Source organism: Marmota monax, unplaced genomic scaffold (genome assembly GCF_021218885.2).
Source record: "Marmota monax isolate L192 unplaced genomic scaffold, Marmota_monax_Labrador192_F-V1.1 WCK01_AAM20220418_F8-fsc00041, whole genome shotgun sequence".
NCBI classification, from domain to species: Eukaryota; Metazoa; Chordata; class Mammalia; order Rodentia; family Sciuridae; genus Marmota; species Marmota monax.
In genome coordinates, this window is record NW_026695238.1 from 14,889,493 (window position 1) to 14,912,392 (window position 22,900).

Below are 22,900 nucleotides of genomic sequence, written 5' to 3' on the forward strand. Positions count from 1 at the left end.
CCCAGGGGTGGTTAACCACTGAGCCACATCCCCATCTCTTTTTATATTTTATTTAGAGACAGCGTCTTGCTAAGTTGCTTAGAGCCTCACTAAGTTGTTGAGGCTGGCTTTGAACTCACCATCCTCCTGCCTCAGCCTCCTGAGCTACTATGATTACAGGCATGCGCCACCATGCCCGGCTCCTCGATTCATTTTTTTTTTTAACAGATGTTATTGTTTTTTGCAGTACTAGGGATTGAACCCAAGGGCACTCTACCACTTGTTAAATCTCCAGCCCTTTTTATTTTTTGAAGTAGGGTCTTGCTAAATTGTCCAGGCTGGCCTAAAACTTGTGGTCCTCCTGTGTGATCCTCTGAGTCACTGGGATAACAGGTGTGTGCCATTGTGCCCAGCTGTAAATTTTTTTTATTGGAATTATTTGAAATCTTTTTTGATTGTGTTTGTAGCTTTTATATACTGGTAATCTCTTTCTTAAGAAATAAGTAAAATAATAAGTAAGATTATTTAACTTTTGTTAATATTCAGATATCTAGATTTTTCGATGCAAAGCCTAGCTAGGACTATGCAAAGCCCATATCACTGTAAAAGTGATTTTGAGTGATATGTCTAATGTCAGGCCATGTATGTGACTTCCTCTTATATCTTTTTTTTATAAGTGTATAGTTTTTAGTTGTAGGTGGACACAGTGCCTTGATTTTTTATTTATTTTTATATGTTGCTGAGGATTAAACCTAGTAAGTACCTCACTCGCACTAGGTGAGCACTCTACCCTGAGCCAGCCCTGATACTTTTTTTTTTTTTTTTTCCATTCAGGATGTTTTTTTTTAAATAAATTGCAGCTAGCTATTTTTTTTTTTAAAAGATTCTTTTCTCAAATTGTGCATTTTTCTTAAATCTAGACATTGAGTTAAGACATATTATTTCAACATACTCTGTGTAAAACTTTTATAAACTGAGCATTCCTCTCTGGAAAACATTGGCTTGTGGTGAGATTATCAGATAACATGGCATTGTAATTTTTCCTAGAATAGTTCACTTTTGCTAATTTTACTCTTTATCTTTTCACTAAAAGAGAGGGGGGAAAGAGAAATGCTTACATATTGTTCGGAAACCATAGGGACAATGATAGTAATGGTAACAGGGTGATCTTTAGTAGCCAGGACGTTCTTTGGAGACAAAGCTCTGTTTATTCAAGTTCTCCTGGACCTGGAGGAAGTCTTTGGAGCTCTGTTTTCTTTAGCATAGGTCCTTTGGTTGTAGAGACTGACAAGGAATTGACAGCCATACATACCATCTTAGTACTTTCTTTTTTTCAAATTTTATTTATTTATTTGTATGTGGTGCTGAGAATCGGACCTAGTGCTTCACACATGCTAGGCAAACACTCTTCCCCTGAGCCACAATCCCAGCCCCAATTCTTCCTCCCTTCCTTCCCTCCCTCCTTCCCTCCCTCCCTCCTTGGGATTAAACCCAGGGGCTCTTAACCACTGAGCCACATCCCCAGCCTGTTTTTTAAGAATTTGAGACAGGGTCTCGCTAAGTTGCTGAAGGTTTAGTGCTTTCTAATTAGAGAATCATGGCACAGACCTTGATGAGATGGAGATTTCCAGGGACTCTCATGATCAGTTCCTTGGGAAAGGATTCCCAAACCATGGCCATGTGAACTCTGTGTAACTGGATGTGAAGCCATCTTGCAAGACCAGTGGGTCAGAGAGCTTTAATTTGTGTTCTGGAAACTGATACTTTTCCTTAGACTTTAGTTTTCACCTTTTTTTTTTGGTGGTGGGGATTGAGCTCAGGCAAGCACTTGCTAGGCAAGCAGTCTACCAACTGAGCTACATCCTCAGCTCTCACCATTCTTAATGAGGTTTCTGATAGTATTTTATAAGAACATCCGTTTATCTCCAGTTGTAGGCTTAATATATTGCTTAATTGAATGATGTAAAGGGGTGGGAATTTGGGGACGGGGAACAGAGTAGAAGACTGGGAAAAGGAGGAAAAAGTGACTTTTCACAAAACAGGTTCTAGTAAAAATTGCCAAGAAGTAGAAAGAAAGGTAACCAAGCAGTATTAAGCCCCATATCAATAGGTGGTAAAAGGCTTGAATGTTTTTGAGCAAAGATATAGTTTTAATTTTCTGTTACTTATTTCACATAATTTTAGATAAGTTAACCTCTTACAGCCTTACCTTTCTACCTGTAAAGTATACCCCATGGTTGTCATGGGAATTAAAAAATCTAAAGTGCCCAGTACAATGCCTGGCATGTAATAAATAGGCTCTCAACACATGGTAGTTTTTATGATTGTTATTACTATGTAGATAGGTAAATTTTATTGTAAAATTTTATATTTAGAAGTTTTGAATAGTTAAGTCAGTGGGTTCTGTTTGTAGATTTTTTTTTTTTAGTTGAAGATGGACACGATAACTTTATTTATTTCTATTAGGTGCTGAGGATTGAACCCAGTGCCTCACTTGTGCTAGGCAAATGCTCTACCACTGAACTACACCCCTGGCCCTTTTTGCAGATCTTTTTTAACATTTTTTTAATACAACAAATATTTGAGTGTTTGCTTTGTGCTGGGTGCTGGGCTATCCCTAATGGTGGGGAAAACATTCTATCATGCCTTTATGAGGCTTACAGTTTAGTGGGAGAGTCACATAATCAAATTCAAAGTGTGAAGTCCTTCTGTTCTTGGAAAAAATGCAATTTAAAACCCTACATATTTCTTAAGGAAGTGTCATGTTTGGGTCTTGGTGTCCTTGTGTGATATTTTATGCTCCTTGATATGCTGTGTGTGTTTGTTTTAATTTATTAATTTATTTTTCTTGCTGTTTTTTCCCTCTTCCTCTGAGGTGGATGTAACTTTTTTCTTTTTCTTCTTTGTGTGTGTGTGTGTGTGTGTGTGTGTGTGTGTGTGTGTGTGTGTGGTGCTGGAGATTGAACTTGGAGTCATGCATGGTAGGCAGGTACTCTACCACCGAGCTTCATCTCCAACTCTTTAATAAACTTTTTGATCTTAGGACCTGCTTTACTCCATTCTCTGTTGCTATGATAGAATATCTGAAACTGGATAATTTATAATGAACAGTGAATTTATTTAGCTCGTGGTTCTAGAGTCTGGGAAGTCTGATGCTAGCATGTGGTGTAGGCCTGCAGTCTGCATCATCCATGATGCAATGAAAGAGGGAAGGAGTGAGCAAGTAATAAGGGGCTAAACTCACAACAGTAACTGACCAACTTCCAGCCTAACAACATTAATCCAATCTTGACAGCAGAGCCCTTGTAACCTAATCACCTGTAATAGGCCCCACCTCTCAATACTTTTGGACTGGGATTATTTCAAAACTTTGGGAGACACATTCAAATCACAGGAGGATCCCTTAATGCTCTAAAAAGTTATCAAAGAACCCCGAAGAATTTTTGTTTTTTTAGTTACATCTGTCTGTATTTATCTTGATAAATTTAAAACAATTGATTCATTTAAAAATAATAAACCCGTAGGTTAACAAAGGCATTTTTAAATGAACAATACCTATTTTCTAAAACCTTTCTAAAAAATCAGGTGAGAAGAATGTCATTGTTTTGCCTTTGTAAATTGTTTTTATGCCTGGCTTTATACAAGGCAAATCATCCTTATAAGTTTGTTATGTAGTTGAAAAAGGAGTATCTTAGCAGCTTTTTCAGATAATTGTGTATCCTTTGATATTAGGATAAAATTGGATAAGCAGTAGGTTTTTTTTTTTTGGGGGGGGGGATCAGGAAGTGAATCCAGGGGCACTTAAACACTGAGCCACATCCCCAGCCCTTTTTAGGTTTTATTTAAAGACGGAGTCTCACCGAGATGCTGGGATTACAGGCATGTGCCATCATGCTCAGCTGTAGCAGTTTTTTAAAGGTTTGTTGCACTGTGGAATCTGAAGTATATCAGTGAAATTTTTTTTTTGTGTGCTCTAATCTTAAAATTCATTAGTCTTGTATATTGAGTGCCTATTTTATATAGTGTCAAAATACTTTAATATCAATACTCATCAGAAAAGCTTTTAAATTATTAAGAATCTAAGTACTGGAAAACTGTGAATCTCCTGGTGGTAAATAAAAGTTTTCCAGAATTCCAATTTTTTAATGTATTTTTTTGCAATACTGGGAATGGAACCTAGGACCTCAAACCCAGGACCTGGAGCATGCTAGACAAGTGCACAGAGCTATACCCTCAGTCTTTTTAAAATTTTTAGACAGCGTCTCACTAAATTGCCTAGGCTGATCTCCAGCTCAACGTCCTTCTCCTTCAGCCTCCTGAGTTGCTGGGATTATTGGTGTGTGTCACTGCCCTTGATGTGAATATGATTTTTGACATTGAAAATGATCTGAAACAGAGTCTGTAGGTCCACAGGCTATACTTTGTGAACGGGTGCTTTGAATAGTTCTCAGTGTTATATTTACACCTTACATTGCGTTCTTAAAAATGATTTAAAAATTGTTTCAAATAGGAGTAAACATATCATGGAGTGTTTAAAACATTTTTAAATTAATTTTTTTTTTTGATGCTGGGAGTTGACCAGGGCCTAGCATATACTTAGCATGCACTCTACCACTGTTGCATCTGCAGCCCTCATGGAGGGTTTTTTAGTGCTGACAGATTGTGATTTGTGGACGTGATCAGTTATAATTCTTTTAAAAATAACTTATACCAGCAGTGTTCACCAGAATTACAGCTATGATGGAACTGTCCTATTAATCTCCACTGTTGAGTACTGTAGCTATGCCATGTGTGTCTGTTGGCACTGGAGATAGGACAAATATTACCAAGGAATTGTATTTTTTTTAAATGTAAAAGAACTTTTTATTATAGCTTAGGTTTCTTTGTTTTTATAATAGGCTTTATTTTTTAAAACTATTTTAGATATATAGAAAATTGAGGAGATAGTACAAAGAATTTTCTGAAATTAACATGTTACTGTGGTACATTGTTATAGTTACTAAACCAGTACTGATACATTGTTATTAACCAGGGTTCATCATTTATTCACATTTCCTTGGTTATATCTAGTGTACTTTTCTGTTTCAGGACCCTGTTCAGGAATACCATATTATGTCTAGTCCTGTCTCTTCAGGCACCATTTAGCTCTGATGATTTCTCTTATTTTTGATTATCTTGACAAGTTAAAGAATTACCAGTCAAGTATTTTTATAGAATGCTTCTCGAAGAGTGATTTTTTTTTTTTTTCAGGGTTAGACTGGAATTGTGGGTTTTAGAAGAAAAATCAGAGGAAGTAAAGAGCCATTTATGTCACCTCATATCAAGAGCACATACTGTCAACATGACCTGTAACCATCCATGTTGACTTTGATGCGTCATTAACATTGATACTCTATCATGTTTTGTCCACTGTATTCCACCTGTGCTCTTGCAGAACTGAATTTTAAACTTTGTTTTATTTTGAGGGGGAGTCTATTCATTTTCAATAAGCTTAGCCTTTTCCCACCCATTTATTTATTTATTTATTTATTTAGGTGGTGCTGGGGGATCAACCCACAGCCTTGCATATGCTAGGCCATCACTCTACCTTTGAGCTGTATTCCCAACCCAGTGTAGTCTTTATAAAAATTAACTTTTTTGAGGTGTAATTTATATATGATGAAAGGCCTTCATTTTAAGTATATATGTTAAGTGTACACTTTGATAAGTTTTGACAAATATACATAGTTGTGTAACCGTCACTTCAATTAAAATAACCTTTCATCCCCCCAGGAATTTTCTCCAATTTTTTGTGGTCCTTTCCCCTGCTAATAATCTATTTTCTGGAACTAGATTAGTTTTGTCTGTTCTAGAATTTTATGTAAACAGAATCATTCCGAGTCATCCAGTATGTATCTTTTCTGTGTCTGGGTTCTTTTGCCTAGTGTAATGTCTGTGATTCATCCATGTTGCTTATATTGATAGTTTGCTTTTTTTTAAATGCCAAGAGTACTCCAAGTTAAGACTATTACAGTATTTGTTTATCCATATATTTGTGGGTGAATGTTTACATTGATCTTGATTTTTGGAATATTAGGCATAAAGTTGACTTTGGTTTTATAGTATGGGTAATGGTTCTGAGTTGTACTAGGTTGCAGTATTTGCCACAATCTTACAAATTAGGAATTTACATTCCTTTTAGGATAAGGAGAAATTATCCGAACATCTGTAATTTTTAAAAAGATAATCCTATAAGAATAATTTCAGATACAACGTGTGGGCCTGATATGTAGATTCTTCCTTGGATTTTTGGGGACTTTCTGGAAAAAAAATTCTTTGTTTTTAGTTCCTTGGATTAAGTGTTTAATAATAAAGTGAATAATTCAAACCTAATTTTACTTCATAGAATTTTGTAATTAGTAAAATGTGTTAACATATTTGTTATTAAAATGTTTACATATTAATGATATGTTAATAATATTTGCTATAATAGAAGAATTCATTTATTTATTTACTTAATAGTACTGGGGATTGAACCCAGTTGTGTTCTACCACTGGGTATCTTGCCAACCTTTTTTATATTATTATTTTGAGGTAGTGTCTCCTTAAATTGCTGAGGCTGATCTTACTTGTGATCGATTGCTCTCACCTCCTGCCTTAGTATCGCAAGTTGCTTGGACACCTCTCCTGAGTCTAATTTTTTCATTAAAAATTTGTTTTATTTCATTAAATTTTTTTTTTTTTTTTTTTTAAGCTGGATGCAGTAGCACATGCCTTGTAATCCCAGCAATTTGGGAGGCTGAGGTAGTAGGATGGCAAGTTCAAGGTCAGCCTCAGCAACTTAGGAAAGTCCTTAGGAGCGTAGCAAGACCCTGTCTCAAAATAAAAAAAGTCCTGGGGATGTGGCTCAGTGGTAAAGCATTTTGGGTTCTATTCCCAGTACCACCCATTTTTTTTTTTTTAAACTGAATTAATGTTGAAAAGAATATTTAACTTTCTATGATGTTTATTTTGGGGCTGTATAAGTATTTCATAATAGACCAGGCATATGCTTTTTATGGTAATTAAAAACATTTTGTTGTAAAGTAATTCAAGAATATTATTGCAGGTTATGAAAGTGGAGGAAAAAAATCATTACTCTCACTAATATTTCTCTCTCTTTTTTCTTTTTCTGATACCAGGAATTGAACCCGGGGCACATAACCACTGAACCACATCCCCAGCCCTAGCCCTTTTTATTTTTTATTTTGAGACAGGGTCTCCCTAAGTTGGTTAGGGCCTCGCTAAGTTTCTGAGGCTGGCTTTGACCTTTGTGATCCTTCTGCCTCAGCCTCCTGAGCTACTGAGATTATAGGCATGTGCCACTATACCTGGCTCACTAATATATCTTGATCTTGTGTTCTCTTTGTCTTATTTTGGCATAAGTATAATAACTAATTACACTCTGTGTATAAACATTATTGTATCTGTATTCTGTTGAGTGAATTCTACTTTTTCTAGTGATGTGGTGTATGTGATTCTCCTTCATGTTTAGACCTTTTCTTTTCATCTTTTTACTTAGTTCTTTTCTGAAGTATGAGAAAATGTGTTCTGAGTCCTTGTTAATGGTATTAAAGAACTGACAAATTGGTCTGGGGTTGTGGCTCAGTGGTATAACACTTGCCTAGGACTTGTGAGGCACTGGATTTGATCCACAGCACCACATAAAATTAAGTAAATAAATAAACAGAATAAAGGTATTAAAAATAAATGTTTAAAAATAAAAACAGATTTGAAGGTTATTTTCTCAAAGTGGTGGTATTAATTTTATGGGAAAATTTAAGTAGGGAATGAAATTATTATGTTATCAGAAAATTTACACTTAAAATAGTGTAGTTTCATGATCACTGAATATATTTAATTGTACTATTCTAGATAAACCATTTATTACCTAATTTAACCTTTTTAAAAAATAATTGAGCTGAGTGCAGTGGCACATGTCTTCAGTCTTAGTGACTCAGAAGGCTGATAGGAGGATTGCAAATTAGAGACCAGCCTCAGCAATTTAAAAGACGCTGTCTCAAAATCAAAAGGCTGGAGATATGTCTCAGTGGGTAAGCACCCTTGGGTTCAATCTCTGGCACCAAAAAAAAAGAAAATTGAGGATTAAAATATAGTAAACGTGCATAAATCTGAAGTATATAGTTTGATAAATTTTGGCTTTTGTGTATACCTCTGTTATCACCATTTTTAGATAGTGAACATTTCTAGCACCCCAAAAGGTTTCCTATTCTTTGTCAGTAGTCCCTACTTCCATGGAGAGCACTTTTCAGACATCTGTGACCACTGATTATTTTACCAATTCTTGAACGTCACATATGGAATAATGCCTGAAGTATTCCTTTGTGGCTGGTTTCCTTTGTTGAACAAAAGATGCTGGGGAGTACCTGGAAGATTCATACAATATTTTAACAATAGTTTTTTTTTTAATTGCCTAGTAATATTTTACTGTATGAATATACTTCAGTTTATTTATTAATTCATTCACTTGCTTATGCCATTGAAAATCTTCTGTCTTTTGGGTAAAACTTTAGTTCATTTCACTTGGGTATATGCCTAGCAGTGGATTATGGGGATATGGGGTGGGCATATATTTAGATTTAATAGATAATGCGTGAACTCTTTTGAAGTAGGTTAAACTAAGTTGCACAGTGAAGTTAGTAATGGTGTGTTATCTTTGTCTAGATCTGGTCAAGGTAAAAATAGTGCACTGCTGAAGTGGGGACAGAACTATTCATTTATTTAGCACATGTGAAGGGTGCTAGGGGAATAGAAAGGTAGAGAATAGGGGCAGATTCAGGTTTTTTGGTGTTCATTCTGTTATTCTTGTTGGCAGACTGCATAATATTGGCTGGTCTTCAACTGAGGTTTTGTCATTTTTTTTTTCCTTGGGTTTTATGTGCCTAGAAAATAGAGATTCGCAATAGCAGATGATTTTTGTAAGATTTGGGAGATTTTCAAAGGAGTGTATGTTCTGAATTGTTAGTGAAACACTGGTGGTAGCTAATCAGTCTATCAAGACTTCCGGGAGTCAGTATTAGGGAATACTTTCAAAGTTGAACCATTAGACACTGTGCCATATTTTGATTCTGCATCTGTTTTGTCTTCTCCTTGCTGTGTGTTCGTTAAGCTGAAACTTAACACATAGATCTGCAGCTCCTTCATGTTGATAGTGATTACCTGAACCTACAAGTCATCTAGTTCCTCTGTTCTGTTCTTAAGGTAGATGAGAGACCAGAGTCTGTCTTCTCTTTGTTGTAAACCCAGCAATAAGATTGATTTCTTCTCTTTCTCCTTCTTTGAAAATGTACTTATAAGTGAAGTTCCAAAGAAGAGCTTAACAAAGATGAGGAAGCTAGGAAAACAATAGAAAAACAGAGAAAAGTAAAAATAATTATGCTAATAATCAGAGATAAAGTAACCAATAGTAAGGGGTAAATTTAGCTCACAGACTTTTCAAAGATGACAAAAGAATCAGACTACATAACATTATCAAGTACAAGGATGCAGTTTATTGAAGAAGACAGATTTCCTGATAATTGTATAAGGATTAGATTACTTGAATTCACTTACAAGGAATTTTGAGTAATGGCCAAGGTCAGAAATAGTTGTCACATAGAAATATTCTCTCAGGTCTTTTTTTCCTTCAGTACTGGGTATTGAACTCAAGTGTACTTTACCACTGGGCCACATTCCTAGCCCTTTTAGTTTTTGAGACAGGGTGTCACTAAGTTCCTTAGGTCCTTGCTAAATTGCTGGGGCTGGCCTTGAACTTGTCATACTCTTGCCTCAGCCTTGCAGGGATTATAGGTGTGTGCCTTTGCCCCCAGCTGTTTCTGGTCTCTTTAAGCCAGTTCTTTAAAATTTGTTGAGAGGCCTCTGTTTGAAGTCCTTATCTTTAAAACTAGGATATCTACAGGTGAGAAAAGACCACAGGAGGGAGATGAGAGCCTTGTCTTCTACTCTGTCATAGTTGGTTTCAGCATGAGAAAGATATGCTAAGATATCTTAAGGATAAGCTATCTAAGGTAGTCTCAGAACTATATTTTGCCTAGTTTCTCTCAGAAGCATTTTCCGTCCTTTTCTGACTCTTCCTCAAAGGTGTGAGTGATTTTTGTCTTTCAAAGGTACTAGGACAAGTTCTCCCAGAATCCTTGGGGCCTGCTAATTCCTATATGCCTTGTGTTTCTGTCTCTGCCTGTCATTGTCTGGAATGATAGTCTTTCTGGTTATTCATCCTTTGTTGTTGTCTTACCCTCATACCACAGTTTCTTCTCTTCATCTAGCCTTTTTTAAGACTTTATATTGACTTCTCTGAAATGTCATTTTTTGTTGAACGGCTACATTGTAGTAAGCTATTCATAAGATATTTTCAGGCCTCCTTAAGCTCATCTTCCCCTGGTAATTTTGCCTTTTGCCCTCTGAGATTTTCTGTAGATTTTCCTATGGACAGGTGCTTCATTTTTATTCCTAGTATACCTTTTTGACATTATCAGAATCTTACATACGTCAACTTCTGTTTTTACTTTCTTCCCATTGATTCCTAAGTCACAATTTTGCTATCCTCTTTGCTTTGCTTTTTTTTTTTTTTTTTCTTTTTGGTTCCAGGAATTGAACTCAGGAGCACTCAGCCACTGAGCCACATCCCCAGCCCTATTTTGTATTTTATTTAGGGACAGGGTCTCACTGAGTTGCTTAGCTACTCGCTGTTACTGAGCCTGGCTTTGAACTCATGATCCTCCTGCCTCAGCCTCTCAAGCTTCTGCTTTGCTCTTTTATTCTTCTTACTGTGCTGACAAAAACTTAACCCATGTTTAGTTTTGTTAGCCCTTGGTGTCCTATACCTAGGCTGCTAAGTTGGAGAGAGAAGCCTACCACCTTGCAAGTAGGTGCTCTATCTTGACTGGGATCTCCTTGAGGATCCTAGATTGGATTCTGATACAGAGCAAGAACATGGTTGGGAAAACTGGTGAAATCCTAATAAAAAAAAAACAAAATAAAACAAAAAAAACTCTGGAGTTTATAGTGATGTACCAATGTTGGTCTCTTTAGTTTTGATGAATGGGTGGTGTCCCCCCGTCTGTCTGTGTCTGTCCCCCTGCCCCCCTTTGGGATAATGGGGATTGACCCAAGGTGCTTTACCACTGAACTACATCCTCTCTTCTTTTTGTTTTTTGAGACAGGGCCTAATTGCTTAGGGCCTCACTAGGTTGCTGAAACTTATTTCGAACTTACAGTTCTCCTGCCTCAGCCTCTTTGAGTTGCTGGGATTACAGACAAGGTTCTGGCTTGTACTTTGGTTCTTTAAGTATGAACATTAGGGGAAATTGAGGGAACTCTGTATTGTTTTTGTTATTATTATTTTAAAAAATAAACTAAGCATTCTTAAATTCAACAAGAACAACAACAACAAAAAAACCCCACACTCTTGTAGGGAAGCAGTTACCTTCTTCATTCAAACCCTATTATGCTGTCATCTTCTCTGTCATTCACTTCTCTAGAAAAATTCAGGCCATCAAATGTGATTCCCTTCCCACCAAAAACCACCCATGAAAATAACTCTGGAGGCAATCGTTTCATTTAGATCTACTTTCTTTTATCACAATTGGATAGGAGTAAAGGTTTTTTGTCTTTGTTGTTGTTTTTCCCTATTTATTCTCTGAAATCTTCCTCTTTTTTTTTTTTTTTTAAAGATAGAGTGAGAGAGGGAGGGAGGGAGAGAGAGAGAATTTTTAATATTTATTTTTTAGTTTTCGGCGGACACAACATCTTTGTTTTGTATGTGGTGCTGAGGATCGAACCCGGGCCGCACGCATGCCAGGCGAGCGCGCTACCGCTTGAGCCACATCCCCAGCCCCGAAATCTTCCTCTTTTGTGCCTTCTCAAAGACTTTATTTGTTTTGCTAAGTTGTTTCTTTATCTTTTGATTCTATTAGTTCTTTTTTAGTGGGTATTTTAAAGTATGGAAAATTTTCTTTCTACTCTTTACTCTTTTACAGCTTAGATTCCTCCTCCCACTGCCTCTGTGTACTGGAGATTGAACCTAGGGGTGCTGTATCACTGAGCCACATCCTTTTGCCCTTTTAATTTTTTATTCTGAGTTGCCAAGGCCTGCTTTGAATTTCTTGCCTCAGTTTCCCAAATTGCTGGAATTGTGTATGGCACCGTGTCCAGTTTACAGCTAAAATGTTTGAAAGAGTTGACTATATTTGTGATCTTCCCTTCCTCACCCAGCCTACTCACCCCACTACAGTCTGACTTTACCCCCTTACCCCCCACTCTTACAACTATTCTTAAAAGTCACGAGTGTCCCCTTTTGAAGAATGAAGACTTTTTTAGTTTTTTTGATTTAGAAATTTTAAAATTTGAATGTTTCTGTGTTCAGTGTTTCTTACCACTGCTATCTTTCTTATGCACACAGATTAGAAACTTACTAGGAAGGTTACTCATAATTCCACCATTCAGATGGAAATATTAATATTTTGGGGCATGTTTATATAAATAAACAATATTTTAAAATATATATAATTATATTCTCTGTATTATGTAACTTGCCTTAAATGCTTAAATTCTTAAAGACAGCTTAACTGCTGTCTTTACATATCAGTGAAGACTTTACCCTTTTCTCCTCTACTGGCAGATGGATCTTGATTTTTGATGGTGCTTTATCCTAATAAACCCACTTTGTGTTGAAAATATTTTAAGTCTAAAGTGCATTTAGCATACTTTATACTGAATATTATAACTTGCCATCACTCGTTTTCCCTCATAATTCTGTGGCTGACTACAAACTAGTTTACTGATACTAGTCCGGTATTGCAAGATTTGTATTGTCTGGGAAAAGGTAAAAATTCAAAATTTAAAAGTATAATTTCTACTGAATGGAAATAACTTGTACTGTTATAAAACCGAAAAATCATAAGCCAAACCATTTCAAGATGTGATTACTTCAGTGATTACTGATGGCGTTTTAAAATATCCTTCCTTTCCTTTTAGTTCTTGCTAATTCATTCTCCAGGTTATCCCTGGTGATCTTTCTGAAGTATAGTTTTCATCTCAGACACTTTCCTGCCCAAGTTTTTTCATAGCCTTCCATTGTCCTTGAGATATAAAATACAAAGAATTCTGTGATCTTAGCCCTGCTTTACCAAACTTTAGTTTTTTAGCCTCGTTCCACAGTTTACTGCCCCAAAGAACTTAAGATCTGTTTTGTTTAGCATTCCATCCACTGCCTTCTCTCCACCTTACCCTTATTGACTTTGTCTCATTCTTTGTAGCTTTAATTTTTGGAGTCCTCGTTATATGGGTTTAACACTGGGCAAACTGCTTAACTTTTCTGTGCCCTATTTTGTCATCTACGAAATGGGGCCAAAAATCTATCTAAAATTTAAAAGAATAAATAAAATCACTTTGGACTCTTAGTAAGTACATAGTTCTCAGGGAATGCTAGCAGCTATTATAACTAAACACCTTTTTAAGTGTTACTCCATTTTATTTTAGAAGATTTCCCAATATTCCCAGAGCTTATTTTACGTAGTTTAGTGTTTATAACATTGTAATTATTACCCTTTTATTTAGTTGCTTTTTTATGAGACTGGTATCTTGATGCCGGGGATTGCCAAAATTTATCTTGTTCATTAATCTGGTTAGAGATTACCAGAAAATGTTACCAGAATTCATTAGATTTTTTATATTGAATCAAAGAAAATATAGTTTTTTTTCTATAGGAAAACCTAACCTTATAAATTCCTATATGTGAAGTGTGTTATTTTGTAGAAAAAAAATGGGACCTAGTTGTAAAGATTTTTAGGAAAGAGAGGTCAGGACAGGGATCCTCTGTCCCTTTAGGTGGCCTGTAATAGTAATGACTTGCAACCTTTTATAATTTGGAATTTAAAAAATAAATTAGATGGGAGTGTGTCTTATTTCTCAATGCTCTTTATTGAAAAATCAGAAAATGCAAAATATAAAGAAAATAAGAGTTCCAATAATCCTTGAGAATTTAGGATCTTGCAAATAGTTTGCTCTTTTTGCTGCTATCTAATAGCATTTAAATCTGATAAAATTTTACTGTAGGAAATCAGGGTGTTTTGTTTTATTATTAGTAATATATTTTTAAAAATATTTATTTTTTAGGTGTAGTTGGACACAATGCCTTTATTTTATTTACTTATTTTTATGTGGTGCTGAGGATCGAACCCAGGACCTCACACATGCTAGGTGAGCGCTCTACTGCTGAGCTACAATCCCAGCCCCTTATTAGTAATATTGATGGAGTTTTACTAGTTTAAAATTTGTTTGAAGATATATGTGACAAGAAGTCTAAAAGTACAAGAGATTGTCTAATAGGAAACAAATCTTGTTCATTCCATTGTACCATCCCCTCTCTAGCTTTTTTTTTTTTTTTCTTTTTTCTTTTCTTCTTGCTATAATGGAGATTCAATCCAGGACCTCACACATGCTAGGCAAGTGCTCTGCCACTCATCCCAACAGTCCCTCTCACAGAGGTACTTATGTTTTTTTTTAATGCATTCTTCCACAAAAATTTTTGTTGTGTATTTAGGAACATGAACATACATGCTTTTCAGAAAAAAAAAATCTCTATTTTAATATGTTTTCAGGTTAAAAATGATCTGTTAGATTAGTCTTCTATTTAGGAAGTTCCTAGTTGTAAAATGATAAATTGGTCCTTATTTAACTGTCTTAAAATGCCAAACATATAAGAGTTAAAGCTCACTGTTCATATGGTGACACAATACATACAGTTAAGTAAACATCAGTATAAATTGTCAGCCTAGACACGCTCAAGAAAAGTTCTAGGCCTGGCTCCCCGTTGTTGCAGACCTCTGCAGTCCTAGATCCTGTAGTTTGTTGTTTTAGGTAAGCTGTTAATAGAAGTGAATTGCTTGTATTGCTTGGACTCAGTCTCTGCTCTTCTGGTTCTTAGACTTCATTTCCTGTTCCTTCTGTCACTTTCACTAAAGCCTTTCCTGGCCCTTTTCCCTTGGCCTTGAGTTGGTTTTCCTCTGGAGAGCTCTTGTTCCTTGAGTGCAATGCCCCTGTGTCCTCAGGGCTCAGCAGATACTGGCACTTGGTAGGTATTTAATGAATTTTGTATACCAATGTCATTTTTTTTTTTTCCATTTTTAAATTTAGAAATTTATTCTGTTTAATCCACGAGCTTTATATAGCTTTAGTTAAAAAAAAAAAAAGAGAGAGAGAGAGAGAGAGAGAGAGAGAGAGAAAAACAGTGAAACAAGACACTATTTTCAAAGTCTGGGCCCTTCCAGCCTACCAATGTCATTTTGCAGTATAAATATCTTTCTTGTTTTAGCTTTTTGAAGTTTTATTCTTTAAGATGTATTAGTCCATTCAAAGGAACAGTGACCAGTTGGGCATATTTTCATACTCAAGGAAGGAAGTTAAGAAGCACCAGACTTCTTACTTTTGAAAACTGACTTGTTTGCATGTAGTTTGTTCACATGTGTTTTTTCAGCAATCTTTTGAACACTAAAGTTGTCTTAATAATCCATCTACCTTGCCTTTTTTTTTTTTTTTTTTTTTGTTGGCATTGAGAATTAAGCTTGGCTCTCTCACAGATGGGGCACTAAGCTTTACATCTCTATCCCTAATTCCCCTTAAACCTTTAGTATAGAGTATATTCATGTAATCTAGGTCTGAACTTTGTTTAACTTTTTTTTTTTTTTTTTTAAGTGACACCGGGTTAAATGCAGAGGCATTCTACCACTGAGCTACATCTCCAACGCTTTTCATCTTCAGACAGGGTCTTGCTAAGTTGAGGCCCAGGCTGGCCTCAAATTTGGGATCTTCCTTCCTCAGTCTCTGGAGTAGCTGGGATTACAGCTTGCTCCGCTGTGTTCAATTTAGCATATATTTTATATTTATTTATTTATTTTTAAAGAATAGATTTTTTTTTTTTTTTAGAGAGAGAGGAGAGAGATTGAAAGAGAATTTTAAGATTTTATTTTTTAGTTATTGGCGGACACAACATCTTTGTTTGTATGTGGTACTGAGGATCGAACCCAGGCTGCACGCATGCCAGGCGAGCGCGCTACCGCTTGAGCCACATCCCCAGCCCCTTTAGCATATATTTTAATGGTTACTATATGTAACTACTGTTATCATTCTGAATGAATCAAAACACTAGTATAGTATGGAGTTCCTATCTTTAAAAAAAATCTTAAAACCTAGCAGTTTGTTAAATGAAAAGTTAAATAAAAATAGCAGTATGAGGCTAAGAAGTATAGCTCAGGATTGCCTTGTATGTGTGAAGCCCTGGGTTTCATCTCCAGTACTGCCCATCCCCCCCAAAAATTCCACCACAAGAATAACAATATGAAACTTAAAGTACTGTATTAAATGAACAGTGTGTATTATGTTGAATTCACTGTTGTGACCTTTGAATGATTTTCTCCAAAGAAATCATACTTGTGTATTATTTTGAGTAAACCATGAGTTTTGGAAATCTTTCCAATAGTGAAAGCATAAGTATAAAAGATTGTTTATTATAGCATTGTTAATAAAGGCAAGAAATTGGAAATTATCTATTTCTGTGGAACTTCATATAGCTTTAAAAATACATGGCTTAATTCTGTATCTGTTTACTGAGAGAAATGCATGCTTCTGAAAAAAGTAGGTGGTATGATTCTAGTTTTATATAAGCAGATAGCTAATTGCCCTACCACATATATGTGAATGCATGTTTGAATGTGAATAGAAACATGGAGGGACACTTTCTAGGCTGTTAACATAGTGATCATTAACTTTTTGGAGGTTAATATGTGTTGTGTTGTAGGTATAGTGTTAAAGGTACAGTGAGAGCAGTATATCTGGGGTACCCTTTAGTAGAAATCTGGAGTCAGTGAAGTTGAGTTTAAGTTAGAAGTTTAAGTCAAAAGTTTGAACTGGTGGCACATGCCTGTAATCCCAGTGCCTCGGGAGGCTGAGACAGGAGAATCGTGATTTCAAAGCCAGCCTCAGCAATGGTGAGGTGCTAAGCAACTCAGTGAGACCCTGTCTCTAAATGAAATACAAAATAGGCCTGGGGATATGGCTCAGTGGTTGAGTGCCCTGAGTTCAATTCCTGGTATCAAAAAAAAAAAAAAAAAGAAAAAAGAAAAAAAATTTGAACTGGGTATCTAACCATATGCCTTTCTCTTTCTTGTATTCTTTTGTACATTTTGTACATGATGATTGGATCTTGTCCCTTGTGTTAGTTGATTCTGCTTTGGGGTAACCTCATTGAATTTTTTATTGTAACTTTCTGGATTCATTTCCAAATATGTGTGTCTCCCTATCCTAACTCAACTCCAGAGTTCAAGGTCTTTTGGAGGTCTTGTCAGGCACTTCACATTTATTTTTTCCAAAACCATACTCAAAGTCCTTCCCCTCCAAATTAGTTTCTATTTTTTGCTGCTTCTTAGGCTTTTTAATATAGATATGAAAAGTTCCTCACCCCAAGTATTAAATCTTACATATTCTATTCTGTTTCTGAATCCTGTTTTAGACTTTTCTTTTCCAGAGGGAGCAGTACTTTTTCTACTTTGGGAAATATTTTATGGAGTAGGTAGTTTGAATGGATTCTTGGTTTTGCAAGACTATTCTGAGGGAGGGTGGGTTGATTTCTGTGGGAAGGGAATGGCATGAGTACAACTAAACAACAAGTTAAATGCAGTGGATAATAGGAAGTTCTTTTCTGACTTCTAGATGAGTGGTTAAATAGTAATGGATTGAGTTGGGTGGGCTAGAGTCATCAGATAATAGGAACCTGAAATACTAGGAGTTTTGATCATATGTTGTATGTATGTGTATATTTTTTGGTATTGGGTATTGAACCCAGGAGGCTTTACAACTGGCCACATCCCCAGCCCTTTTAATTTTTAATTTTTAATTTTGAGACAGAATCTCACGACATCCAGTCCTACCCTAGGTCTTTAAAAACACACTATGAAGCCAGGTGTGGTAGCACACACCTATAATCTCAGCAGCTGAGAGGCTGAGGTGGGAAGATTCCAAGTTCAAAGCCAGCCTCAGTAACTTAGACCCTGTCTCAAAACATAAAAAGGGCTGACGATGTGGCTTGGTGGTTAAGCACCCTTGGGTTCAGTCCCTGGTTTTTCCCCACCCCACCTCAATAAATAAGTAAAAAATAAAGGGAAGTTGGGCTGGGGTTGTGGCTCAATGGTAGAGCGCTCATCTAGCACATCCGAGGCGCTGGGTTCTATCCTCAGCACAACATAAAAATAAATAAATAAAATAAAGGTATTGTCCAACTACAACTAGGAAAAAAAAGTATTAAAAAAAATAAATAAAGGGAAATGTATGTTGTGACCATGATGGTGTTTTAGGGAAACTGACCTTGAGGCTTAGTCTAAGAAGCAAATTAGAAATTTTATTGTAATAATTCAGACATGAGTTAAAAGGGTTTGGACTATAACAAAATAAGAATGCAAGAAAAATCTATGAGTTAGCCAAATTTGTGGCAGAATGACTGGATATGAGGGCTAGAAGAAAGGAGGGATTTTCATTTGAAGCCTGACTGACAAACTGAAAACAGTGGTGTCACTGGAGGAATTCTCAGAAAAGGGGATCCTACCTCAGGACCAGGGGATATGATGGAATAGAATTTCAGCATGTGCTAGTCAGACACAGATTTATTTAGCTAGACACATATTCATGATAGAATGGGTGCTATCTCAAGGGAGAGGTGGCTTTTGGAGTAAAGTAAGAAATATCATTCAAGGGAGAATGCTGGCCATCTTGAGAATGAGAAGCTTTGGGATAAAGCAAGGACTATACATTCAAAGAATATTGTGGGCCATATTCAGAGGCAGAGACAGCAGTGCCTTGGTGTGGAGTATTAATATTTATAGAGGGACAGTTGCTAGGGGTGGGACTAGAGGTGAAGTCAGGGCAGAGTTATCCAATTTTGGATAAGTTTCCCTGGTTTTGCTCTCATGTTACTTTTTACAGGCAATGGCATGAGTCAAGCAACCTCTTAAGCTAAGGACATGGGCCGGGTTGCTCACATGCATGTTTTTCTTTATTTTTTGCGGGAGTGGGTATTGAACTTAGGAATGCCACTGAGATATATACCTCAGTCTTTTTTATTTTGAAATCTAATTTTATTCAGAGCATTTTTAAATTTTTATTTTTATTTTTTAGTTGTTGATGGACCTTTATTTTATTTATTTATTTATATGTGGTACTGAGAATCCTAGGCTCTACCTCTGAGCCACAATACCAGCCCTCCTTTTTATTTTGAAAGAAGGTCTTGCTAAATTGCCCAAGCTGGCCTCCAACTTGAGATCTTCTTGGCTCAGCCTCTTGAGTAGCTGGGATTACATGCTTGTTTTGCATTCAAAAGTTCATGGGCGTTTTCTGCATTCCAAGGGTTTTGGGGTACTTCTTTTGAGATTCCATATGACTTTTTGTACCCCCAAATACCCATCACCACCTTTATCAGTTGGTGATGTCATAGAATAAAATAAAAATTTGAAATTTAGGACAGGGGTGGGGATCCTCCCCTGTCAATGGACCATTTTGAAATTCAAGGGAGAATTTTCATTGCTTTTGTTATAATGACCTTTCCACTCCCTATGCCCTCTTTACCACTCCACAATTTTGTGGGCAGAGTTCTATCCACAAGGTTAATAGGGAGCACCGCTATAGATCAGAAAAGTTCAAGGTAGAATCTGAACAGAGTTTATAGTTAAAATAACCATGAATACTCTGAGGAACATGAAGAAAAGAGGAAAAGAAGAAATTTGGGAATGATGATGTAATAGAAAGGAAATTAAGGCTGGTGCTAGTCATGAAAGAAAAAGGAGGAAGTAATTTCTTGAGATAGCAGTCTGAAGAAGTAGAATAATGTGGTGGAGCACCAGAATTCTGGCTCACAATCCTGAATAGTTTCGTAAATCCAGAGCTGAAAACCACAAGGCTTTTAGGAGTTTGAACTGAAAACATTTGGAGAGGTGGTGAAGTCTTTTCTAACATCCCTAAAAAGACTATTTATGTTTCCTTTTTTTGTTTTTTTTGTTTTTTTACTTTAGAAGAGTATTTAGAAATAAGGTGCAGTTTCCATTCCAACCTAATTAATAATTGAGAGGCATTGTGTGAGATTTAAATCCATTAAATCTGGGTTTATTTAAATTATTTGGGAAGGAACAATTCTGGATGGGGAGCTCAGAGTATGGTACTAAGTGCTTAAGTTAAATGTCTTCAATAGTCATACCTCTTAGGTTTTCTGCTTTAATTTACAAAGGAAAATGAACAGAGCACTATTCAGGGCAGTGTTGGTCTTTGATAATTAAATCACTTGGCTTATTATTAAGTTCTTAAGAGTTCTTTAGAAATTTACACTAGGAAATAATTTTCTTAGGAAAATGTTGTAAATGGTAGTTGGCTTCCTAGCTTAAGGCATTTAAAAAAACTTCTGAGCTTTTTAATGTGTATTGTGGTAGTTTTACAGTACCTAAAGATTTGATTTATAGGCTGGATAGTAAAGTGAACTGGAACAGGATTTCCTTGCTCATTGTTTCTTACCTGCTGCCTGAATTCAGGGCTTTTTTTGTAGTCCAAGACTGTTACCTGCAGTTGGGCAGGTGTGCACTACACAATTCTAGGGGCTCATTTGTATTGTTTGTGTTAATGGCACCCCCAGAGTTTTTTACTTATGCAAAATGTGACCATATGTGGTGGCCTTGTAGTGAGTTAAAAAGGAAAAAAATCATAAAGCATTATTTTAATATTTTCACAAATAAAACATTGACTTTTAAAAAAAATATTTGTTATTGTAGATGGACATGATATCTTAATTTTTCTATGTAGTGCTGAGAATTGATCCCAGTGCCTCACATGTGCTAGGCAAGCACTCTACTATTGAGCCACAACCCCACAACCCCAGCCCCCATATTGACTTTTTATCAGAATCTAATCACTTCATAAATTTCAGTCTGGTTCACACCTTGACTTGGTTTTCAAATTCAGAACCATTTTCCAGTGATCAGAAGTCTCTTAGGTATTTGAGTTTAAAACCTTTGGCTAGGTTTAAAATGGTGGGAAAAAATGGTTTTTCAAGGTTTTTTGCATTATAAAAAAATTTTAATACAGTCTCTATAGCACTATTTAGTGGCTAAGGAGGTTTATATAAAAATCATACTGAGCTTATTTATGGTTAAGTAGCTCGTTAGTTTGGTAAGCAGGATACTTTAATTTTTTTTTTTAAAGATATTGATGTATCTTCATTTTATTCATTTATTTGTATGTGGTGCTGAGGATTGAAAACAATGCCTTACATATGCTAGGCAAGCGCTCTGCTACTGAGCCACAACATCAGCCCCAGGATACTTGTTTGAACAGTGGATATTTTACTACATTATTTCAGTTGGGATGTACCATAATTTCAGTTGAAACAGTTTTGAAGCTGTTGGTTTTATGCATTACTTAGAAATTATACTGTCAAGTAAACTCTTAACAGACCTTTCTTAATTGCTAAATTTTTTCATTTTTTGATTTGTTTTGCATTTTTGAAGAGTTGTTAGATTTATTTAGAAAATGAATGTAGGTTTTTATTATATATCACTTGTACCTATATAATAATAGCAAAGTGAAATAAATTGGTTAAATGGTCCTAAGGTTTTCATAAAGTCTGACTCTTATAAATCACTTTTCAGCTAGTCATTATGGAAGTCTCCCTCCTTTCTTTTCCTTTCCCCACCAGCGTAGTAACATATCTTTCAAAGTATTGACAACGCAGCAGTTCTTAAGGGAGTGCTCCAGTATTTTCCTATCAATTTTAAATTTAGTGGTTTGATGTTTGTGATCTCTTAAAAGCATTTTACGTGCTTTAGGTTTTTTTTTTTTTTGTGTGTGTGTGTGTTTGATGGGGATTGAACCCACGGCCTTGTACATGCGAGGCAAATGCTCAGCAAACTGAGCTATATCTCCAGCCCAGTGATTTCAATCTTATTTATTTGTTGTTTGTTTGTTTTGTTTTGTTTTGAAGAGATTGGTATCTCATTATGTTGCCCAGGCTGGCCCCTAATTCCTAGGGTCAGGCTATCCTCCTGGTTCAGCCTCCTAAGAGGTGGGACTACAGGTGCTTACCACTGTGCATGGTAAATTTTTAACCCTTTAAAATACTTCAGGGCTTTTGCATGTGACCATGTGGTTTGCACAGTGTTGTCTATGAGCAGCTGTGTTTTGTTTTCTTTTTAATGTGCTATGGAGCACTTGGAATTATTCATCTAATTATGAATAGTTACTTCACTGTATCCCATTGCTGTTTTATTTTATTGCCTTTGTAATAGACAATAAGTTTTAATTCATTTCAGAATCATCTTGTAAACATTTTGAAGACTTTAAGCAGCAGTTGAAACTAAAAATAAGCCTGTGTGCAGACAACTGGCACAACTGCCATACAACTAATGGCAGTTATAACATAACTTCTAGTTAAAATGCATTCTAACTTCAGTGAAGTTAAAATGTAAAAGAAAATGTGTAATTTTTTTACTGCATTTTTCCATTTTTTGATGTTATTTTAAGACTACTTTATGGTCTATTTACTTTTTTTTTTTTTTGTACCCAGGGATTGAATCCAGGGGTGCTTAACCATTGAGCTACATCCCCAGCCCTGTTTATATATTTATTTTTATTTGAGACAGAGTCTTACTAAGTTGCTTAGGGCTTCACTAAATTGCTGAGGCTGGCTTTGAACTTGTTATCCTCCTGCTTCAGCCTCCTGAGTTACTAAGATTATAGGAATGTGCCACTGTGCATTATATATTTACAGTTTTTTATACCATTTTCTAAGATTTGATCTCTTAAAATTATGGGATTCCCTTTTGCCTGGACAGGGTCTTGCTAAATTGCTAAATTC

General features: G+C 35.9%; 1 protein-coding gene across 5 annotated transcripts in view; it reads left to right on the forward strand.

Moving 5' to 3' along the window:
• The window catches only part of Gigyf2 (GRB10 interacting GYF protein 2), a 135,664-nt gene that overhangs the window by 6,623 nt on the left and 106,141 nt on the right, over positions 1–22,900 (forward strand). The gene's annotated exons all lie outside the window — the stretch shown is intronic.